This window comes from Palaemon carinicauda, chromosome 8, assembly GCF_036898095.1.
Source record: "Palaemon carinicauda isolate YSFRI2023 chromosome 8, ASM3689809v2, whole genome shotgun sequence".
In the NCBI taxonomy this organism is placed as follows: Eukaryota; Metazoa; Arthropoda; class Malacostraca; order Decapoda; family Palaemonidae; genus Palaemon; species Palaemon carinicauda.
The window spans coordinates 5,628,303-5,650,527 of record NC_090732.1 but is presented as its reverse complement, the minus strand read 5'-3'; the positions used below and the strand labels follow the sequence as shown (position 1 = coordinate 5,650,527).

At 37.4% G+C, this 22,225-nt stretch overlaps 1 long non-coding RNA gene across 2 annotated transcripts in view; it reads left to right on the top strand.

The window, feature by feature from the left end:
• The window catches only part of LOC137644811 (uncharacterized), a 790,433-nt gene that overhangs the window by 249,096 nt on the left and 519,112 nt on the right, over nucleotides 1–22,225 (top strand). Inside the window, exon 2 of one of the 2 annotated variants that reach the window (XR_011045193.1) lies at nucleotides 21,272–21,725. This is a non-coding gene — a long non-coding RNA (uncharacterized lncRNA). Of the gene's footprint in view, nucleotides 1–21,271 lie in introns of both variants that reach the window. The other variant, XR_011045192.1, reaches the window with a different exon arrangement.

The following is a 22,225-nucleotide window of genomic DNA, read 5'->3' as shown; positions in this document are numbered from 1 at the left end:
TTATTTTCCAATATCTTCCTACGTCTGTTGCCTTATTATGTACCTGAGTGCGTCATCTGAGTCTTTTGTATCATCATAACTTTTCTAACTTTTCTTCGTAATGAAGATGCCATCATTTTGTCATTCGTAAATCTCTAATGTCCTCGATGAACTTAATATTATTTGCAAACATTATCCATTCCCATTCCAATCATGACTCAATTTATTATAAAAAAAAATTATCCTTTCTTTTACCTCTTGCATCACTTCATGCTAAACATAACACACCCTTGTTTCAGACCTGCTCCCCCACTAAATGAAAAAAAAATCTCTATCCTGCATATTTCAACAAGTCTCACTTCCATTATAAATACTTCTAATTAATTATTCTTTAAAAATTATAATCTATATAGTACATTCTAAGTACCCTCAACATTGCCTGTCTGTTGATTCTATCAATAGACATTTGAATCTATTAATTTCACTGACAACCTTTTCCCATCTATATATATCTATCTAGGTGTCATATCTCCGACGTGGGTTGTCAGTTGCCTCCACTTGGACTTGTCTCTAGCTATTTGTATTAACTGTCCAGCTCTTACATTCTCATTTACACTCTCTAGTAAATTGTTCAGAAACTTTTACATCTGTCGGGCTCTTACTCCCTTCTATCTTCCCTGTAAGACAAAAAAGTTTGAACTTTTCTCCTTTTATTACATGTCCCAGGAATTCCATCTTCCTCCGCATCATCAATTTTAGAAGTGATCTCTCTTGATTCACTCTCCTCAATACCTTTATCATCTTCACCCTCCTTACCAATTTGAGAAGTTCCCTCTCTTGATTCACTCTTCTCAATGTCTTTACCATCTTCACCCTCCTTACCAATTTTAGAAGTGCCCTATCTTGATTCACCCTTCTCAATGTCTTTACCATCTTCACCCTCCTTACCAATTTTAGAAGTGCCCTTTCTTGATTCACCCTTCTCAATGCCTTTACCATCTTCACCCTCCTTACCAATTTTAGAAGTGCCTTCTCTTGATTCAGTCTTCTCAATGCCTTTACCATCTTCACCTCCTTACCAATTTGAGAAGTCCCTCTCTTGATTCACCCTTCTCAATGCCTTTACCATCTTCACCCTCCTTACCAATTTGAGAAGTGCCCCCTCTTGATTCACTCTTCTCAATGCCTTTACCATCTTCACCCCTCCTTACTAATTTCAGAAGTGCTCTCTCTTGATTCACCCTTCTTAATGCCTTTACCATCTTCACCCTCCTTACCAATTTGAGAAGTTCCCTCTCTTGATTCACTCTTCTCAATGCCTTTACCATCTTCACCCTCCTTACCAATTTGAGAAGTGCCCCCTCTTGATTCACTCTTCTCAATGCCTTTACCATCTTCACCCTCCTTACCAATTTGAGAAGTGCCCCCTCTTGATTCACTCTTCTCAATGCCTTTACCATCTTCACCCCTCCTTACTAATTTCAGAAGTGCTCTCTCTTGATTCACCCTTCTTAATGCCTTTACCATCTTCACCCTCCTTACCAATTTGAGAAGTTCCCTCTCTTGATTCACTCTTCTCAATGCCTTTACCATCTTCACCCTCCTTACCAATTTGAGAAGTGCCCCCTCTTGATTCACTCTTCTCAATGCCTTTACCATCTTCACCCTCCTTACCAATTAGAGAAGTGCCCCCTCTTGATTCACTCTTCTCAATGCCTTTACCATCTTCACCCTCCTTACTAATTTCAGAAGTGCTCTCTCTTGATTCCCCCTTCTCAATGCCTTTACCATCTTCACCCTCCTTACCAATTTGAGAAGTGCCCTCTCTTGATTCACCCTTCTCAATGCCTTTACCATCTTCACCCTCCTTACCAATTTGAGAAGTGCCCTCTCTTGATTCACCCTTCTCAATGCCTTTACCATCTTCACCCTCCTTACCAATTTGAGAAGTGCCCTCTCTTGATTCACCCTTCTCAATGTCTTTACCATCTTCACCCTCCTTACCAATTTGAGAAGTGCCCTCTCTAGATTCACCCTTCGCAATGTCTTTACCATCTTCAACCTCCTTACCAATTTGAGAAGTGCCCTCTCTTGATTCACCCTTCTCAATGTCTTTATCATCTTCACCCTCCTTACCAATTTTAGAAGTGCCCTTTCTTGATTCACCCTTCTCAATGCCTTTACCATCTTCACCCTCCTTACCTATTTTAGAAGTGCCTTCTCTTGATTCAGTCTTCTCAATGCCTTTATCATCTTCACCCTCTTTACCAATTTGAGAAGTGCCCTCTCTTGATTCACCGTTCTCAATGCCTTTACCATCTTCACCCTCCTTACCAATTTGAGAAGTGCCCTCTCTTGATTCACCCTTCTCAATGCCTTTACCATCTTCACCCTCCTTACCAATTTGAGAAGTGCCCTCTCTTGATTCACCCTTCTCAATGTCTTTACCATCTTCACCCTCCTTACCAATTTGAGAAGTGCCCTCTCTAGATTCACCCTTCGCAATGTCTTTACCATCTTCAACCTCCTTACCAATTTGAGAAGTGCCCTCTCTTGATTCACCCTTCTCAATGTCTTTACCATCTTCACCCTCCTTACCAATTTTAGAAGTGCCCTTTCTTGATTCACCCTTCTCAATGCCTTTACCATCTTCACCCTCCTTACCTATTTTAGAAGTGCCTTCTCTTGATTCAGTCTTCTCAATGCCTTTATCATCTTCACCCTCTTTACCAATTTGAGAAGTGCCCTCTCTTGATTCACCGTTCTCAATGCCTTTACCATCTTCACCCTCCTTACCAATTTGAGAAGTGCCCTCTCTTGATTCACCCTTCTCAATGCCTTTACCATCTTCACCCTCCTTACCAATTTGAGAAGTGCCCTCTCTTGATTCACCCTTCTCAATGCCTTTACCATCTTCACCCTCCTTACCAATTTGAGAAGTGCCCTCTCTTGATTCACCCTTCTCAAAATGCCTTTACCATCTTCACCCTCCTTACCAATTTGAGAAGTGCCCTCTCTCAATTCACTCTTCTCAATACTTTTACCATCTTCACCCTCCTTACCAATTTGAGAAGTGCCCTCTCTCGATTCACTCTTCTCAATACCTTTACCATCTTCACCCTCCTTACTAATTTGAGAAGTTCCCTCTCTTGATTTACCCTTCTCAATGCCTTTACCATCTTCACCCTCCTTACCAATTTGAGAAGTGCCCTCTCTCGATTCACTCTTCTCAATACCTTTACCATCTTCACCCTCCTTACCAATTTGAGAAGTGCCCCCTCTCGATTCACTCTTCTCAATGCCTTTACCATCTTCACCCTCCTTACCAATTTGAGAAGTGCCCTCTCTTGATTCACCCTTTTCAATGCCTTTACCATCTTCACCCTCCTTACCAATTTGAGAAGTGCCCTCTCTTGATTCGCCCTTCTCAATGCCTTTACCATCTTCACCCTCCTTACCAATTTGAGAAGTGCCCTCTCTTGATTCACCCTTCTCAATGCCTTTACCATCTTCACCCTCCTTACCAATTTGAGAAGTGCACTCTCTTGATTCACCCTTCTCAATGCCTTTACCATCTTCACCCTCCTTACCAATTTGAGAAGTGCCCTCTCTCGATTCACTCTTCTCAATACCTTTACCATCTTCACCCTCCTTACCAATTTGAGAAGTTCCCTCTCTTGATTCACTCTTCTCAATACTTTTACCATCTTCACCCTCCTTACTAATTTGAGAAGTTCCCCCTCTTGATTCACCCTTCTCAATGCCTTTACCATCTTCACCCTCCTTACCAATTTGAGAAGTTCCCTCTCTCGATTCACTCTTCCCAATACTTTTTCCATCTTCACCCTCCTTACCAATTTGAGAAGTGCCCTCTCTTGATTCACTCTTCTCAATACCTTTACCATCTTCACCCTCCTTACCAATTTGAGAAGTGCCCTCTCTCGATTCACCCTTCTCAATGCCTTTACCATCTTCACCCTCCTTACCAATTTGAGAAGTGCCCTCTCTCGATTCACTCTTCTCAATACCTTTACCATCTTCACCCTCCTTACCAATTTGAGAAGTGCCCTCTCTTGATTCACCCTTCTCAATGCCTTTACCATCTTCACCCTCCTTACCAATTTGAGAAGTGCCCTCTCTTGATTCACCCTTCTCAATGCCTTTACCATCTTCACCCTCCTTACCAATTTGAGAAGTGCCCTCTCTCGATTCACTCTTCTCAATACCTTTACCATCTTCACCCTCCTTACCAATTTGAGAAGTTCCCTCTCTTGATTCACTCTTCTCAATACTTTTACCATCTTCACCCTCCTTACTAATTTGAGAAGTTCCCCCTCTTGATTCACCCTTCTCAATGCCTTTACCATCTTCACCCTCCTTACCAATTTGAGAAGTTCCCTCTCTCGATTCACTCTTATCAATACTTTTTCCATCTTCACCCTCCTTACCAATTTGAGAAGTGCCCTCTCTTGATTCACTCTTCTCAATACCTTTACCATCTTCACCCTCCTTACCAATTTGAGAAGTGCCCTCTCTCGATTCACCCTTCTCAATGCCTTTACCATCTTCACCCTCCTTACCAATTTGAGAAGTGCCCTCTCTCGATTCACTCTTCTCAATACCTTTACCATCTTCACCCTCCTTACCAATTGGAGAAGTGCCCTCTCTCGATTCACCCTTCTCAATGCCTTTACCATCTTCACCCTCCTTACCAATTGGAGAAGTGCCCTCTCTCGATTCACCCTTCTCAATGCCTTTACCATCTTCACCCTCCTTACCAATTGGAGAAGTGCCCTCTCTCGATTCACCCTTCTCAATGCCTTTACCATCTTCACCCTCCTTACCAATTTGAGAAGTGCCCTCTCTCGATTCACTCTTCTCAATACCTTTATCATCTTCACCCCTCCTTACTAATTTCAGAAGTGCTCTCTCCTGATTCACCCTTCTTAATGCCTTTACCATCTTCACCCTCCTTACCAATTTGAGAAGTTCCCTCTCTCGATTCACTCTTCTCAATACTTTTACCATCTTCACCCTCCTTACCAATTTGAGAAGTGCCCTCTCTCGATTCACTCTTCTCAATACCTTTATCATCTTCACCCCTCCTTACTAATTTCAGAAGTGCTCTCTCTTGATTCACCCTTCTCAATGCCTTTACCATCTTCACCCTCCTTACCAATTTGAGAAGTTCCCCCTCTTGATTCACCCTTCTCAATGCCTTTACCATCTTCACCCTCCTTACCAATTTGAGAAGTTCCCCCTCTTGATTCACCCTTCTCAATGCCTTTACCATCTTCACCCTCCTTACCAATTTGAGAAGTTCCCTCTCTCGATTCACTCTTCTCAATACTTTTACCATCTTCACCCTCCTTACCAATTTGAGAAGTGCCCTCTCTCGATTCACTCTTCTCAATACCTTTATCATCTTCACCCCTCCTTACTAATTTCAGAAGTGCTCTCTCTTGATTCACCCTTCTTAATGCCTTTACCATCTTCACCCTCCTTACCAATTTGAGAAGTTCCCTCTCTCGATTCACTCTTCTCAAAACCTTTACCATCTTCACCCTCCTTACCAATTTGAGAAGTTCCCTCTCTCGATTCACTCTTCTCAATACTTTTACCATCTTCACCCTCCTTACCAATTTGAGAAGTGCCCTCTCTCGATTCACTCTTCTCAATACCTTTATCATCTTCACCCCTCCTTACTAATTTCAGAAGTGCTCTCTCTTGATTCACCCTTCTTAATGCCTTTACCATCTTCACCCTCCTTACCAATTTGAGAAGTTCCCCCTCTTGATTCACCCTTCTTAATGCCTTTACCATCTTCACCCTCCTTACCAATTTGAAAAGTTCCCTCTCTCGATTCACTCTTCTCAATACCTTTACCATCTTCACCCTCCTTACCAATTTCAGAAGTGCCCTCTCTTGATTCACCCTTCTCAATACCTTTACCATCTTCACCCTCCTTACCAATTTGAGAAGTTCCCTCTCTCGATTCACTCTTCTCAATACCTTTACCATCTTCACCCTCCTTACCAATTTGAGAAGTGTCCTCTTTTGATTCACTCTTCTTAATGCCTTTACCATCTTCACCCTCCTTACCAATTTGAGAAGTTCCCTCTCTTGATTCACCCTTCTCAATGCCTTTACCATCTTCACCCTCCTTACCAATTTGAGAAGTTCCCTTTCTTGATTCACTCTTCTCAATACTTTTACCATCTTCACCCTCCTTACCAATTTGAGAAGTGTCCTCTTTTGATTCACTCTTCTTAATGCCTTTACCATCTTCACCCTCCTTACCAATTTGAGAAGTTCCCTCTCTTGATTCACCCTTCTCAATGCCTTTACCATCTTCACCCTCCTTACCAATTTGAGAAGTTCCCTTTCTTGATTCACTCTTCTCAATACTTTTACCATCTTCACCCTCCCTACCAATTTGAGAAGTGCCCTCTCTTGATTTACTCTTCTCATTGCCTTTACCATCTTCATCCTCCTTACCAATTTGAGAAGTGCCCTCTCTTGATTTACTCTTCTCAATGCCTTTACCATCTTCATCCTCCTTACCAATTTGAGAAGTGCCCTCTCTTGATTCACTCTTCTCAATGCCTTTACCATCTTCACCCTCCTGACCAATTTGAGAAGTGCCCTCTCTTGATTTACTCTTCTCAATGCCTTTACCATCTTCATCCTCCTTACCAATTTGAGAAGTGCCCTCTCTTGATTTACTCTTCTCAATGCCTTTACCATCTTCATCCTCCTTACCAATTTGAGAAGTGCCCTCTCTTGATTTACTCTTCTCAATGCCTTTACCATCTTCACCCTCCTTACCAATTTGAGAAGTTCCCTCTCTTGATTCACCCTTCTCAATACCTTTACCATCTTCACCCTCCTTACCAATTTGAGAAGTTCCCTCTCTCGATTCACTCTTCTCAATACCTTTACCATCTTCACCCTCCTTACCAATTTGAGAAGTGTCCTCTTTTGATTCACTCTTCTTAATGCCTTTACCATCTTCACCCTCCTTACCAATTTGAGAAGTTCCCTCTCTTGATTCACCCTTCTCAATGCCTTTACCATCTTCACCCTCCTTACCAATTTGAGAAGTTCCCTTTCTTGATTCACTCTTCTCAATACTTTTACCATCTTCACCCTCCTTACCAATTTGAGAAGTGCCCTCTCTTGATTCACTCTTCTTAATGCCTTTACCATCTTCACCCTCCTTACCAATTTGAGAAGTTCCCTCTCTTGATTCACCCTTCTCAATGCCTTTACCATCTTCACCCTCCTTACCAATTTGAGAAGTTCCCTCTCTTGATTCACCCTTCTCAATGCCTTTACCATCTTCATCCTCCTTACCAATTTGAGAAGTGCCCTCTCTTGATTTACTCTTCTCATTGCCTTTACCATCTTCATCCTCCTTACCAATTTGAGAAGTGCCCTCTCTTGATTTACTCTTCTCAATGCCTTTACCATCTTCATCCTCCTTACCAATTTGAGAAGTGCCCTCTCTTGATTCACTCTTCTCAATGCCTTTACCATCTTCACCCTCCTTACCAATTTGAGAAGTGCCCTCTCTTGATTTACTCTTCTCAATGCCTTTACCATCTTCATCCTCCTTACCAATTTGAGAAGTGCCCTTTCTTGATTTACTCTTCTCAATGCCTTTACCATCTTCATCCTCCTTACCAATTTGAGAAGTGCCCTCTCTTGATTTACTCTTCTCAATGCCTTTACCATCTTCACCCTCCTTACCAATTTGAGAAGTTCCCTCTCTTGATTCACCCTTCTCAATGCCTTTACCATCTTCACCCTCCTTTCCAATTTGAGAAGTGCCCTCTCTTGATTCACTCTTCTCAATACATTTTCTCATACCCAGGCAAATTAGTGACTTTCACATTAAGAGTGGCGAAGATATAATTATTTTTGTTTCAGACATCCAACAAGCTTTAAAAGATGCTAACTGGCATTATCATTATAAGCAGAAAATCAGATATTTTATCTTTGTATTGGAAATATCTTTTTTGTCTGACCTCAGGAGACGAGGGTCATTGGACATTTAGTGGACATAATATCCTACTTTTAAAGGGTTCATAACCATAATATTATCCTAGAAGTAGTCCTTAAACTTTAGGCTTGTCAGACACATGTGGTTTATCCTGAAGCATGTTTATCAATCTCGGTTTTTTTAATTTTGGGCGATTATAAATCATTTTCTGTTTTGCGATGAATAATTATCAATTTTTTTTTTTTTTTTTTTTTAGTATATACCATTTTCTCTGTTGTGCGATTAATATATATCTTTTTTTTTTTTAACATATACCATTTTCTCTTTTGCGATTGATATTTATCAGTCTTGTATTTTTTATTTTTCACTGATTATATACCATTTTCTTGTTTCCTGGAAGAAAGAGCCAACCAAACTTTCGCCATGTCGAGTGACCACTGCGCCATTTAGAACTCTTTTATTCCATGATTGGCCGGAAGGGAAACTCAAAAGAGCATCCAGACATATTCCAGCCTCCAGATCCCCCCCCCCCTCTCTCTCTCTCTCTCTCTGTCTCTCTCTCTCTCTCTGGAATCCAAAGCCGTAGAAGAACTGAACATTCGGTTTTATCTGCTCCCCTCTCTCTCTCTCTCTCTCTCTCTCTCTCTCTCTCTCTCTGGAATCCAAAGCCGTAGAAGAACTGAACATTCGGTTTTATCTGCTCCCCTCTCTCTCTCTCTCTCTCTCTCTCTCTCTCTCTGGAATCCAAAGCCGTAGAAGAACTGAACATTCGGTTTTATCTGCTCCCCTCTCTCTCTCTCTCTCTCTCTCTCTCTCTGGAATCCAAAGCCGTAGAAGAACTGAACATTCGGTTTTATATGCTTCTCTCTCTCTCTCTCTCTTCTCTCTCTCTCTCTCTCTGGAATCCAAAGCCGTAGAAGAACTGAACATTCGGTTTTATATGCTCTCTCTCTCTCTCTCTCTCTCTCTCTCTCTCTCTCTGGAATCCAAAGCCGTAGAAGAACTGAACATTCGGTTTTATCTGCTCCTCTCTCTCTCTCTCTCTCTCTCTCTCTCTCTCTCTGGAATCCAAAGCCGTAGAAGAACTGAACATTCGGTTTTATATGCTCTCTCTCTCTCTCTCTCTCTCTCTCTCTCTCTCTCTGGAATCCAAAGCCGTAGAAGAACTGAACATTCGGTTTTATCTGCTCCTCTCTCTCTCTCTCTCTCTGGAATCCAAAGCCGTAAAAGTAAGATTCGGTTTTTTCTGCCCCCCCCTCTCTCTCTCTCTCTCTCTCTCTCTCTCTCTCTCTCTCTGTTATTTACTCTAAAGTTTTCCCTTCAAAAGTTTACCTTTTAAAAGCTCCTTGCCTTGAATTGTAGGTTATGGCCCACATGCGCCATCTAGAGATAAAATCTTGAAGTTAGTTTTGAGTTTTATTGAAGTTACGTTGTTTCCAATTAGTTTCCTATGAAAGGTGTTTTGTCGTTTGTTTGTTTGTTTCATTGTGGGAGATTTCGTGTATTTTATTTCAATGTTTAGATAAATATTGCTGACAAAGTTTCGGAGAGAGAGTTTTATAGGGCTCTCATGTCATTCGAACAGATCCTGGAAGTATTTTAGAGTTAGATCTAGACTCAGATAGTTATCAAAATGTCTAAAAAAATCATTTTTTGGATTCATCTGGAATAATCCTGCCATTTTGGAGGCTAGACACTAGATTTGAAAGGTTATATTGCATGAACTGTTCATGGAAAACTTACTATGTTCGAAGGACAATTCCTCTCAGTTTTGCTTTACTAATTTCATCAATTTTAGAGCTATTATTATTATTATTATTAAATTATTATAAGTATTTTTATAATCATTGAAATTATTATCATTATTGTGGTGTTGTTGCAAGTGATTTTATCCTTCTTGAAGCGTTGTAAACGTTGTAGAGGCTGTCTGTAGAAAGAACTGCCAGTGATTTGAGCATTATAGAAGCGTTGTAAACAATGTGTAAGCTGTTGCAGTGAGTGCAAGTTGTGTTGTAGCCTCTGATTTTAGCCTTATGGAAAAGTTGTAAATGTATCGCTCCTGGTCTTAGCCACCTATCTTCCCAGCTGTCAATATGGAAACACATGGAGGCCAAGAGATAGAACGTAGAACAACTTGAATGTTTTTTTTTTTTTTTTTTTCCATCTGAGGTACATACTTCACCTATCTTCTTCAGTTCTCATTTTTTATCATTAATACTTATATTTACATTTTTCTGCAAAAGTTTAACGGATATATATTAGAAATATTCTCAGATTACACAATTTTTTCCTGTAAATTCTTAGGTAGGTGTGCTAAATGTTTGCCATTTTATTTATGTTCCATTTTCAACGCTTCTAATTATGATTTCCGAGTTGCATGTAGATATTACGTATTAAGCGTTTGTTACTCCTTTATTTTACACTTTTCTTGCATATCATTATGTGTAACTATGCCTTATTAGTTTGTATTGTATGATTACTAATTCAATGTTTTGATTCATTTTTTTCTGGCCACTACATGCCTAATACAGTATAGAATATTCATCATCATCATCTCCTCCTCCGACTAGTGACGCAAAGGGCCTCAGTTAGATTTTGTCAGTCGTCTCTATCATGACCTTTTAAATCAATACTTCTCCACTCAACATCTCCTACTACATGTTTCATAGTCCTCAGCCATGTAGGCCTGGGTCTTCTAACTCTTCTAGTGCTTCGAAAGTTTGGAGAACTAATCTCTTAGGGAATGTGAAGAACATGCGCAAACCATCTCCACCATCTTCATCTACCCTTCACCGTGATATAAATATATATATATATATATATATATATGTATATGTGTATATATATATATATATATATATAATTCATTCAGGTAAATTAGAGTAAACAGGAGAAGAGTTCATGGATGAACATATGAAATAAAACAATCCTGTTCTGTTGTTTCTTGAAGGTTGTTTATTATTATTATTATTATTATTATTATTATTATTATTAAAAGGGACTTATTTTTTGTTTGAGGAGCAATGATATATATATATATAATATATATATGTATGTATATATATATATATATATATATGTGTGTGTGTGTATATATATATATTTTTTTTTTCATGGAAGACTAACCATTTTGTCACAAAATTTATAGCATAATTATAATTAGATGATATGCAGAATTTACTAGTCACATTTACCAGATAACCACAAGGTTTTCTCTTTTTTTTTCGTATGCAATTACCTCTACAAGCCTAGGATCCGAATTGGAAATAGTCTGAAAAAATGTTACGTGGATAATAACTTTGCAGATGTAATAGGAACTATATTTTGCAGGGTATAGAAAAACGTTCAAAACATTTCCAGATCATTGCTCTAAATGCATCTATAACGTTTAAAACGCTTCCAAAAGACTAAAATTACATAAATCAATTAATATTTATGAGGAAAACATTACGAGATCACTTTAGACATTAGATCAGTACTAACCTAGGAAACCATAACATGTATGAAAAAAAAAAGAGTGGTATAGTGAAAACATCTCTGCGAAACACTCGCCAGACTGCGGTTCGAGTCCTGGTCAAACGCGTTAGTTCGTCTAGTGTCTGCAACCTAACCATCCTTATGAGCTAAGGATGGGGGTTTGGAGGAACCTATAGGTCTACCTGCTGAGTCATCAGCAGCCATTACCTGGCCCTCTCTGGTCCTAGCTTGGGTGGAGAGGGTGCTTGGGCCTTGTCCTGCTTGCTAGGGCAATATCACTGTCCCTTGCCTCTGCCATTCACGAGTGGCCTTTAAAACTATAAAGTAGTTAATAAACCCAAGATACTCGTTTGTAAGATCAAAGATAATGGGAGAGCCAGAGGGAAAAATAAAATGGCAACTTAAACGAAAAAATAATGGACGCTTGAAGAAGTGGAGACTCGTGAATTATTTTCCCAATCAGAAAGTAGGGAGGCAACTTGGAAAATGTCTTTGATGGAAAGATGGGAAATTATTGGATTGAACAACTCAGAAGATGGAATTTATGATTCAATCTTCACTAGAGAAATATTCAGCAGAGCGTTCGTTGTGGTTCGAGAAGGATTCTTAAAACAGTTTCTTAAAGGTTGGGACTTACATTGAAAAGATGCTAGGCGTGTTTAGCTAAGTCGGAAAAAAAAATAAAAGCAGTCCGAATATACACTACAATGGTCTTGGATTTAAACGCCGAATGTTAAAGGAAAAACTACTTTTATAGAGTATGGAGTATCTGAATAGACCTTGGCCTATGCCAATAAGGGTGACTGTATTACGTCGCATAAGCAGTGTTTATTATTATTATTATTATTATTATTATTATTATTATTTTTATTACTATTATTATTATTAATAATAATAATTGCTAAGCTACAACCCTAGTTGGAAAAGCAGGATGCTATAAGCCCAGGGGCTCCAAGAGGGAAAATAGCCCAGTGAGGAAAAGAAACAAGGAAAAATAAAATAATAAAATATTCTAAGAACAGTAACAGCATTAAAATAGATATTCCCTATATATCCCCAATGTTAAAATGGCAGTGAATGGACAGTTTGATGATTATTAATGTTAGATTGCTTTAGATTCAGATCCATGAATATTTAAACTCTAAAGAAAATTTTTTAGTCTGAGAGAGAGAGAGAGAGAGAGAGAGAGAGAGAGAGAGAGAGAGAGAGAGAGAGAGAGAGACTACTATACACAATGTGATAATGTGTTCAATTTAAATGAATAATGGATAAATTAATATGAAATGAAAATGAATAAATTCAAATATACAAATAGACTTTGAATAACTAACCCATAAAAAGAAATCATGGAAACTGGTGAGATCAGTGGATGTCAGCAGAAGAGATAATGGATGGTAAATGGAAGAATATTATTACTATTATTATTATTATTATTATTATTATTATTATTATTATTATTATTATTATTATTATTATTACTTGCTAAGCTACAACCCTAGTTGGAAAAGCAGGATGCTATAAGCCCAGGCACCCCAACAGGGTAAATAGCCCAGTGAGGAAAGGAAACAAGGAAAAATAAAATAGTTTAAGAAGAATAACAACATTAAAATTAATATCTCCTATATAAACTATAAAAACTTTAAGAAAACAAGAGGAAGAGAAATTAGATAGAATAGTGTGTCCGAGTGTACCCTCAAGCAAGAGTAGATAAGAGAGAACGATGATGGAACAGGTAGAAAGAACCAGGTAACTTGAGAACACCTCCGACTGTCTGAGGAGGGTTGGGGAGAGTCAAGGTCAGCGTCAAGGTCTATAGACCTTGATCAGGGTTTACTAGAGAAAAGGCAAATATGGTAGAAGGGTGCGTGCGTGCACAACGGAGTTGAAGAGGAGCAAGGAAGGAACTGGGAGGATGAGTCACGACACATTTGTTTATAAACTCTCTCTCTCTCTCTCTCTCTCTCTCTCTCTCTCTCTCTCTCTCTCTCTCTCTCCAGATACTGTAACCTATATATATGTACAGTATATATATATATATATATTATATATATATATATATATATTATATATATATATATATATGTATATATAAATATATGTATATGTATATATATATATATATTGTATTATATATATATATATATATATATATATATAAACACGTATATTTAGGCCTACGTGTAATTACTTATACATATATACATACACATATATATATGTGTGTAATATATATATATATATATATATATATATATATATATATATATATATATATATTTATTTATTTATATATATGTACACATATATACATATATATGTACATATACCTCTCTCTCTCTCTCTCTCTCTCTCTCTCTCTCTCTCTCTCTCTCTCTCTCTCTCTCTATATATATATATATATATATATATATATATATATATATATATATATATATATATATATACACGTGTAATTATATATACTTTTATACTATCTATCTATCTATTTATATCTATCTATCTATCTATCTATATATACATTATATATATATATACATATATACAGTATATGTATATATATATGTATATATATATATGTATATATATATATATTATATCTATCTATATACCAAGGCACTTCCCCCAATTTTGGGGGGTAGCCGACACCAACAATGAAACAAAACAAAAAGGAGACCTCTACTCTCTATGTTCCTTCAGCCTAATCAGGGACCCAACCGAGTTCACCTGGTACTGCTAGGGTGCCACAGCCCAACCTCCCACATTTCCACCACAGATGAAGCTTCATAATGCTGACTCCCCTACTGCTGCTACCTCCGCGGTCTCTAAGGCCCCGGAGGAAGCAGCAGGGCCTACTGGAACTGCGTCACAATCGCTCGCCATTCATTCCTATTTCTAGCACGCTCTCTTGCCTCTCTCACATCTATCCTCCTATCACCAAGAGCTTTCTTCACACCATCCATCCACCCAAACCTTGGCCTTCCTCTTGTACTTCTCCCATCAACTCTTGCATTCATCACCTTCTTTAGCAGACAACCATTTTCCATTCTCTCAACATGGCCAAACCACCTCAACACATTCATATCCACTCTAGCCGCTAACTCATTTCTTACACCCGTTCTCTCCCTCACCACTTCGTTCCTAACCCTATCTACTCGAGATACACCAGCCATACTCCTCAGACACTTCATCTCAAACACATTCAATTTCTGTCTCTCCATCACTTTCATTCCCCACGACTCCGATCCATACATCACAGTTGGTACAATCACTTTCTCATATAGAACTCTCTTTACATTCATGCCCAACCCTCTATTTTTTACTACTCCCTTAACTGCCCCCAACACTTTGCAACCTTCATTCACTCTCTGACGTACATCTGCTTCCACTCCACCATTTGCTGCAACAATAGACCCCAAGTACTTAAACTGATCCACCTCCTCAAGTAACTCTCCATTCAACATGACATTCAACCTTGCACCACCTTCCCTTCTCGTACATCTCATAACCTTACTCTTACCCACATTAACTCTCAACTTCCTTCTCTCACACACCCTTCCAAATTCTGTCACTAGTCGGTCAAGCTTCTCTTCTGTGTCTGCTACCAGTACAGTATCATCTGCAAACAACAACTGATTTACCTCCCATTCATGGTCATTCTCGCCTACCAGTTTTAATCCTCGTCCAAGCACTCGAGCATTCACCTCTCTCACCACTCCATCAACATACAAGTTAAACAACCACGGCGACATCACACATCCCTGTCTCAGCCCCACTCTCACCGGAAACCAATCACTCACTTCATTTCCTATTCTAACACATGCTTTACTACCTTTGTATAAACTTTTCACTGCTTGCAACAACCTTCCACCAACTCCATATAACCTCATCACATCCCACATTGCTTCCCTATCAACTCTATCATATGCTTTCTCCAGATCCATAAACGCAACATACACCTCCTTACCTTTTGCTAAATATTTCTCGCATATCTGCCTAACTGTAAAAATCTGATTCATACAACCCCTACCTCTTCTAAAACCACCCTGTACTTCCAAGATTGCATTCTCTGTTTTATCCTTAATCCTATTAATCAGTACTCTACCATACACTTTTCCAACTACACTCAACAAACTAATACCTCTTGAATTACAACACTCATGCACATCTCCCTTACCCTTATATAGTGGTACAATACATGCACAAACCCAATCTACTGGTACCATTGACAACACAAAACACATATTAAACAATCTCACCAACCATTCAAGTACAGTCACACCCCCTTCCTTCAACATCTCAGCTTTCACACCGTCCATACCAGATGCTTTTCCTACTCTCGTTTCATCTAGTGCTCTCTTCACTTCCTCTATTGTTATCTCTCTCTCATTCTCACCTCCCATCACTGGCACCTCAACACCTGGAACAGCAATTATATCTGCCTCCCTATTATCCTCAACATTCAGCAAACTTTCAAAATATTCCGCCCACCTTTTCCTTGCCTCCTCTCCTTTTAACAACCTTCCATTTCCATCTTTCACTGTCTCTTCAATTCTTGCGCCGGCCTTCCTTACTCTCTTCACTTCTTTCCAAAACTTCTTCTTATTCTCTTCATATGACTGACCCAATCCCTGACCCCACCTCAGGTCAGCTGCCCTCTTTGCCTCACGTACCTTGCGCTTTACTTCCACCTTTTTCTCTCTATATTTTTCATACTTCTCTATACTATTACTCTGCAGCCATTCTTCAAAAGCCCTCTTTTTCTCTTCCACTTTCACCTTCACTCCTTCATTCCACCATTCACTGCCCTTCCTCATGCTGCCTCCAACAACCTTCTTGCCACATACATCACTTGCAATCCCAACAAAATTTTCTTTTACTAACTTCCATTCCTCCTCTAAATTACCAGTTTCTCTTACTCTCACCTCATCATATGCCATTTTCAACCTTTCCTGATATTTACTTTTTACCCCCGGTTTTATTAGCTCTTCAATCCTCACTACCTCCCTTTTACATCCACCTACTCTATTCCCCCACTCTTTTGCTACAACTAATTTTCCTTCCACCAAAAAATGATCAGACATACCGTTAGCCATACCCCTAAACACGTGCACGTCTTTCAATCTTCCAAACATTCTTTTAGTTACCAACACATAATCCATTAATGCCCTTTCTACTACTCTTCCATTTGCCACTCTTACCCACGTATACTTATTCTTATCTTTCTTTTTAAAGAAGCTAGCACCTATTACCATCTCTTGTTCAACACATATATATATATATATATATATATATATATATATATATATATATATATATATATATATATATATATATACTCCTTAGGTTATCTACACGTCTTTGAAAGTGAAATTTCAATCCATTTTACTTTCCTTTCAACATCTTATTTTCAAATTTATCTCTCCTATTATTATTCTTATCACCATGTTCATTATTTCCCCACTTTCCAGTTTAGCCTTTTTTATATTTTATCTTCTTTTACTATCTGATTTTTGACAATGATATCCCTGTTTTGTCTCTTGATATTTGTTTCCACGTGTTATTTTTCTTTTTTTTTCTCTCTTCTTTTATACATCTTCCCCTTCTTTTTATTCTTCTTACTGAATATCGCAATAAGTAAAAACATTGCATAATAATCATCATTTGCTTTCTCTCTCCCATCTTTCGCTTTATCCTTCTCAATTTTCTTTTTCATCGAAATAATTTTGTCCCTTTCTCTCATAATTTCTCTTTCCTATTCCCCTTTTTTATTCGTAATTCTTCGTTTGTTCTTTTTTATGTAAAGACTGGAATTTGGAGGTAGAAATTATCATCATTTAAACATTCATTGTCAAACTGAAGGACAGATAAAGGGTTTCCCTTCAAATGCTGACCCCGTTTTCTAAATTCAATTTTTTTTCTTTTTGTGATTTTGTAATATTTTTAAATTTTGTAATTTTTGTTTGTTTCGTTATTAGTTTAACGAAAGTATGGGAATTAAAGAAGATGGATTATCTCGGGTGAAACATTAATATATCTTACTCATTGTTTACCGTGTATATTTATATATATATATATATATATATATATATATATATATATATATATATATATATATATATATATATATATATATATATATATATATATGTATAAATTTATATATTCAGCGATGATACTCTTCTAAAAGTGGCCTACTCACTAGAACAGAGAAGACAACGATTATTGCCATATAGTAGTAGTAGTAGTAGTAGTAGTAGTAGTAGTAGAAGGAACTATTACCGTTAACACGGGTCCTCTCAGTTTGCTCAATCAATTAATCATGGCTACATTGACTTTATTACAGGTCCGTGTTCTGACAACTTTTTTTTTGTTTTTCAACCGATTTTCTGGTTAGATTTAAAAGATAGAAATAACAGTGAGCTGCCTTAATTGTATTAGTAGTTAATATATTAGTAGAGCAAGTGACTATTATTGTATTAGTATCTAGTTATTCTAGTACATTAATAGAGCGATTAATTCTTCTCATAGAAACCAGGTCTTCATTTTTTATTATTATTATTACTTGCTAAGCTACAATCCTAGTTGGAAAAGCAGTATGCTATAAGCCCAGGGGTTCCAACGAGGAAAATAGCCCAGTGAGGAAAGGAAAAAAGGAAAAAGTATTTTAAAAAGGGAAACAACATTGAAATAAATATCTCCTTTATTAACTATGAAAAATTTAACAAAACAAGAGGAAGAGAAATAAGAGAGAATAATGTGCTCGAGTGTACCCTCAAGAAAGAGAACTCTAACCCAAGACAGTGGAAGACCATGGTAGAGAGGCTATGGCACTAGCCAAGACTAGAGAACAATGGTTTGATTTTGGAGTGTCTTTTTCCTAGAAGAGCTGCTTACCATAGCTAAAGAGTCTCTTTTACCCTTACCAAAAGGAAAGTGGCCACTGAATAATTACAGTGCAGTAACCCCTTGAGTGAAGAAGAATTGTTTTGCAATCTGTGTTGTCAGGTGTATGAGGACAGAGGAGAATATGCAAAGAATAGACCAGACTATTCTGTGTATGAGTGTAAGCAAAGGGAAAATGAACTGTAGCCAGAGAGAAAGAACCAATGTAGTACTGTCTGGCCAGACTAAAGACCCCATAACTCTCTAGCGGTAGTATCTCAGCGGGTAGCTGGTGCCCAGGCCAACCTACTACCATTTAGAAGAGGATTATCAGCCTAGCAAGTGAATCTTCTTGAATGAGGTAAGGTGAGCGTTCCTCTTTAGAAAGGACCCCATTTCGCCCGTTATTGCTATGGCAGGCAAATGATATTACTTGGACTGTACAAGATGTCCTTTTGATTATTATTTTTTTTTTTTTTTTTTTTTCATTTCTGAAGCGGAATGAGATGGGGGTTGTCTTTCAATTTTGGCATAATATGGACGAGTTATTTATACATCTGTAAAGAAAATGGTTTTCTTTGCCTGTTATGAAGAGTGGAATTTTGTGAGAACAAGTGATTTTATACATCTGCAAAGAAAATAGTTTTTTTACTTTTATGGAGAGCGAAATTTGGCCAGAACAAGTGATTTTATACATCTGTTTAAAAAAAATTCCTTTTATGAAGAGCGAAATTTTGCTATGACTAGAAGCATTTTATACATTTTCCAGAAATTATTTTATACATCTTCAAAGAAAATAGTTTTTAACTTCTATGAAGAGCGAAATTTTGCCAAGACAATAAGGCTTTTATAAATCTGCAAAGAAAATGTGTATTTTTATTGGTATGAAGAACGAAATTTTGCCTTAATAAGGATTTTATACATCTGCAAAGAAAGGTTTTTTTTATGAAGAGCGAAATTTTGCTAAGGCAGAAAGGATTCTATACGTCTGCAAAGAAAATGTGTATTTTTATTTGTATGAAGAGAGAAATTTTGATTTAATAAGGATTTTATACATCTACAAAGAAAGGTTTTTTTATGAAGAGCGAAATTTTGCCATAAGAAGGATTTTATACATCTTCAAAGAAAGATTTTTTTTAAAGAGCGAAATTTTGCCAGGACAGAAAAAGGATTTTATACATCTGTAAAGAAAGTAGTTTCTTTTCTTTGTATAAAAAGCGAAATTTTGCTAGGACAAGAGTGATTACAGACAGTACATCAGCAAAGAATTTTATTTTTTCTGTTTGAAAATCGAAATTTTATCAGTCTTTTACTATTTCGGTCAATTTGAAATGAGTCACAGCCATTGATTAAGCAGCTAGCAGATGTTTAGCACATCTCTCGCGATTTGTCAATGTATAGACGTAGCGAAAGAAGCTAAAAATATGATCCTCTAAAACCGGTGTTTGCTGTTGTCATTAATATATTCGTATTAATAAAGTGAATTTGTAGTTACTGACACCGACTCTTCGAGGGAAATTCTCATTCAAGTGTTTGTTTGGAGAACTACAATCGAATTATAGTTTTTTTTTTTTTTTCTTTTTTTTTCTTTTTTTTTTTACCTTCGCGAAATTAGGTGGGAGGAGGTTATGTTTTCGCCTCTGTTTGCTTGTTTGTTTATTTCTATTTTATACAACTTCCAGGTCACAATTTTACTCACAGAGTAGTGAAACTTTCAGGAATTAGTTGTTATGTTGAGACGTGGAAGTGATTCAATTTTTAAAGTCCTAGGTCAGAGGTCAAGGTCAAGATCGAGTAAAAAGGTCGACCGAATTAACCCTAACTTTAACCCTAGCGGAGGTCTGCACTCTCGGAGTGATTTTGATTTTTCTAGTTTTTGATGAAATTTTTTTTTTCGTTAAAATAATTTCAGAAAATGTTTAACTTTTGCTTTTATTCTATTACCTTTTGTTCAATTATGTATTAATGGCGTTCCTTAGTGAAAATATATGCTAACAGCTATTCACAGTGGTAATATACACACAATTTACTTTAACATAGAAAAGCGGGAACAAAAGCATATAAGAAGGAAAATGCGCTTATGATATGGATTCGGACACATACACTCCATCTCTCATATCTATTAGCATACAAATCTTGAGAGAGAGAGAGAGAGAGAGAGAGAGAGAGAGAGAGAGAGAGAGAGAGAGAGAGACTATGGCTCAAGGTTAAATGTAACCATCCATGGTATTTGTATATTTAGATTTGAAATTTTAAAACCATTCATGATATTCTTATATTTAAATTTGAAATTTTGAAACCATTTATGATATTCGTACATTTAAATTTTAGATTTTGAAACTATTCATGATATTGGAACATTTGAATTTGAAGTTTTGAAACCATTCATGATATTCGTACAGTTGAATTTGAAATTTTGAAACCAATCACGATATTTGTACATTTAGATTTGAAATTTTGAAACCATTCTTGATATTCGTGCATTTAAAATGGAAATTTTGAAACTATTCTTGGCATTCGTACATTTAGATTTGAAATCTTGAAACAGTTTCTGATATTCGTACATTTAAATTTGGAATTTTGAAACTTGCGTCTAGTGAAAGCTCAAGAAACCGTTAAGCACTTGTACGTGTATAGTACACCAAACAAGAATGACATATTTACGCAACCATTGATGAAGCTTTGGCTGTTTTTACCTGTTCTGGGGTCTGTATGAGCCAGGTACCACTTACAGAAACGGATTGGCACACTTGTCACATACTCTGCAGTACACTTGTATTTATTTACGATGACTCTACCAACTGCTATGCCATACTGATAGCCACATTAGCATAAGTATAATCATTCTATGTTTCATCAATCTTGTCAGGAAAAGTTAAGGGTTGTATAACTTGTGATGTTAACTTTTCTATTTCTTTTCACTTTCAGATGTGGAGATCGCGTGCCAGCGCTCAGATCAGTGGATAATACTTAGGCACACCTGTACACATTAGATCTACCTGCTCAGTGACGGGATAATGAGTAAGTGACGTCACAGCCAGTCATAACGTGGGAGCGAAATAGCCACGCCCCCTCTGGATCTGACGTCAGAGCTTTTTTCAAGACAGGCGCCTCAGTCAGTGGGTGCCGTGTTCAGTGCAAAATTTATGCTGTTTGATGCTCTTCTGTTCGGTAAAGTTTGTTTGCTAGATTCTTCCAAACTTTGGTGTTTATTGTTGTGATAGTGCAGCAGATGGAGGTAATTTTAGTTTATTAGAGCGTTAAAGTGAGAGCGTTAAGTGTTTTCTAGTGAGAAATAAGTTAGAAAATAAAGTAAATCTTTAGTGTTTGTGGAACGTGTTGTCGTTTGTGAAGTGCTTGCGTGTTTTAGTGTGCTAGAAAAGTAAGTCTCGTTGCTTAGCTCATTGGTGAGAATTTAATATAATATAATATATAGTGAGTGCTTTAATCGATGGAAGTAATATAAGCAATCTATAGCTCGTGTGATGTGCTCTTATTTAAAAAAAAAAAAAAGTATGTAAGAAAAATTATTAAGTTTAATGTATTGTTAAGAGCTGGAATCTCTTCTATTCTCTGACTGGTGGCTTTAGCTACATAGGCAAGGTCACGGCGTCCAGACCCTCTCCTCATCAGCTGATTCCCTCTGACCTATAAATGACCTTCACCGAGATATTTCTTCAACACTTATAAGAATTACCTAATTCTATAAGTAATAAATTCTTAAAATTTATCAATAAAAGAAGATCCTTACCTAAACTAAGAAGCGTTTCCATATTTCACTCTGTCATCATCTGAAAGAAAAATAAACAAAGTTATTCCCCAAAGTCATCCCGTTTAATAGTTCCTCTCAAGGACATCTGAGCTTGTAAGGATATCCATCGG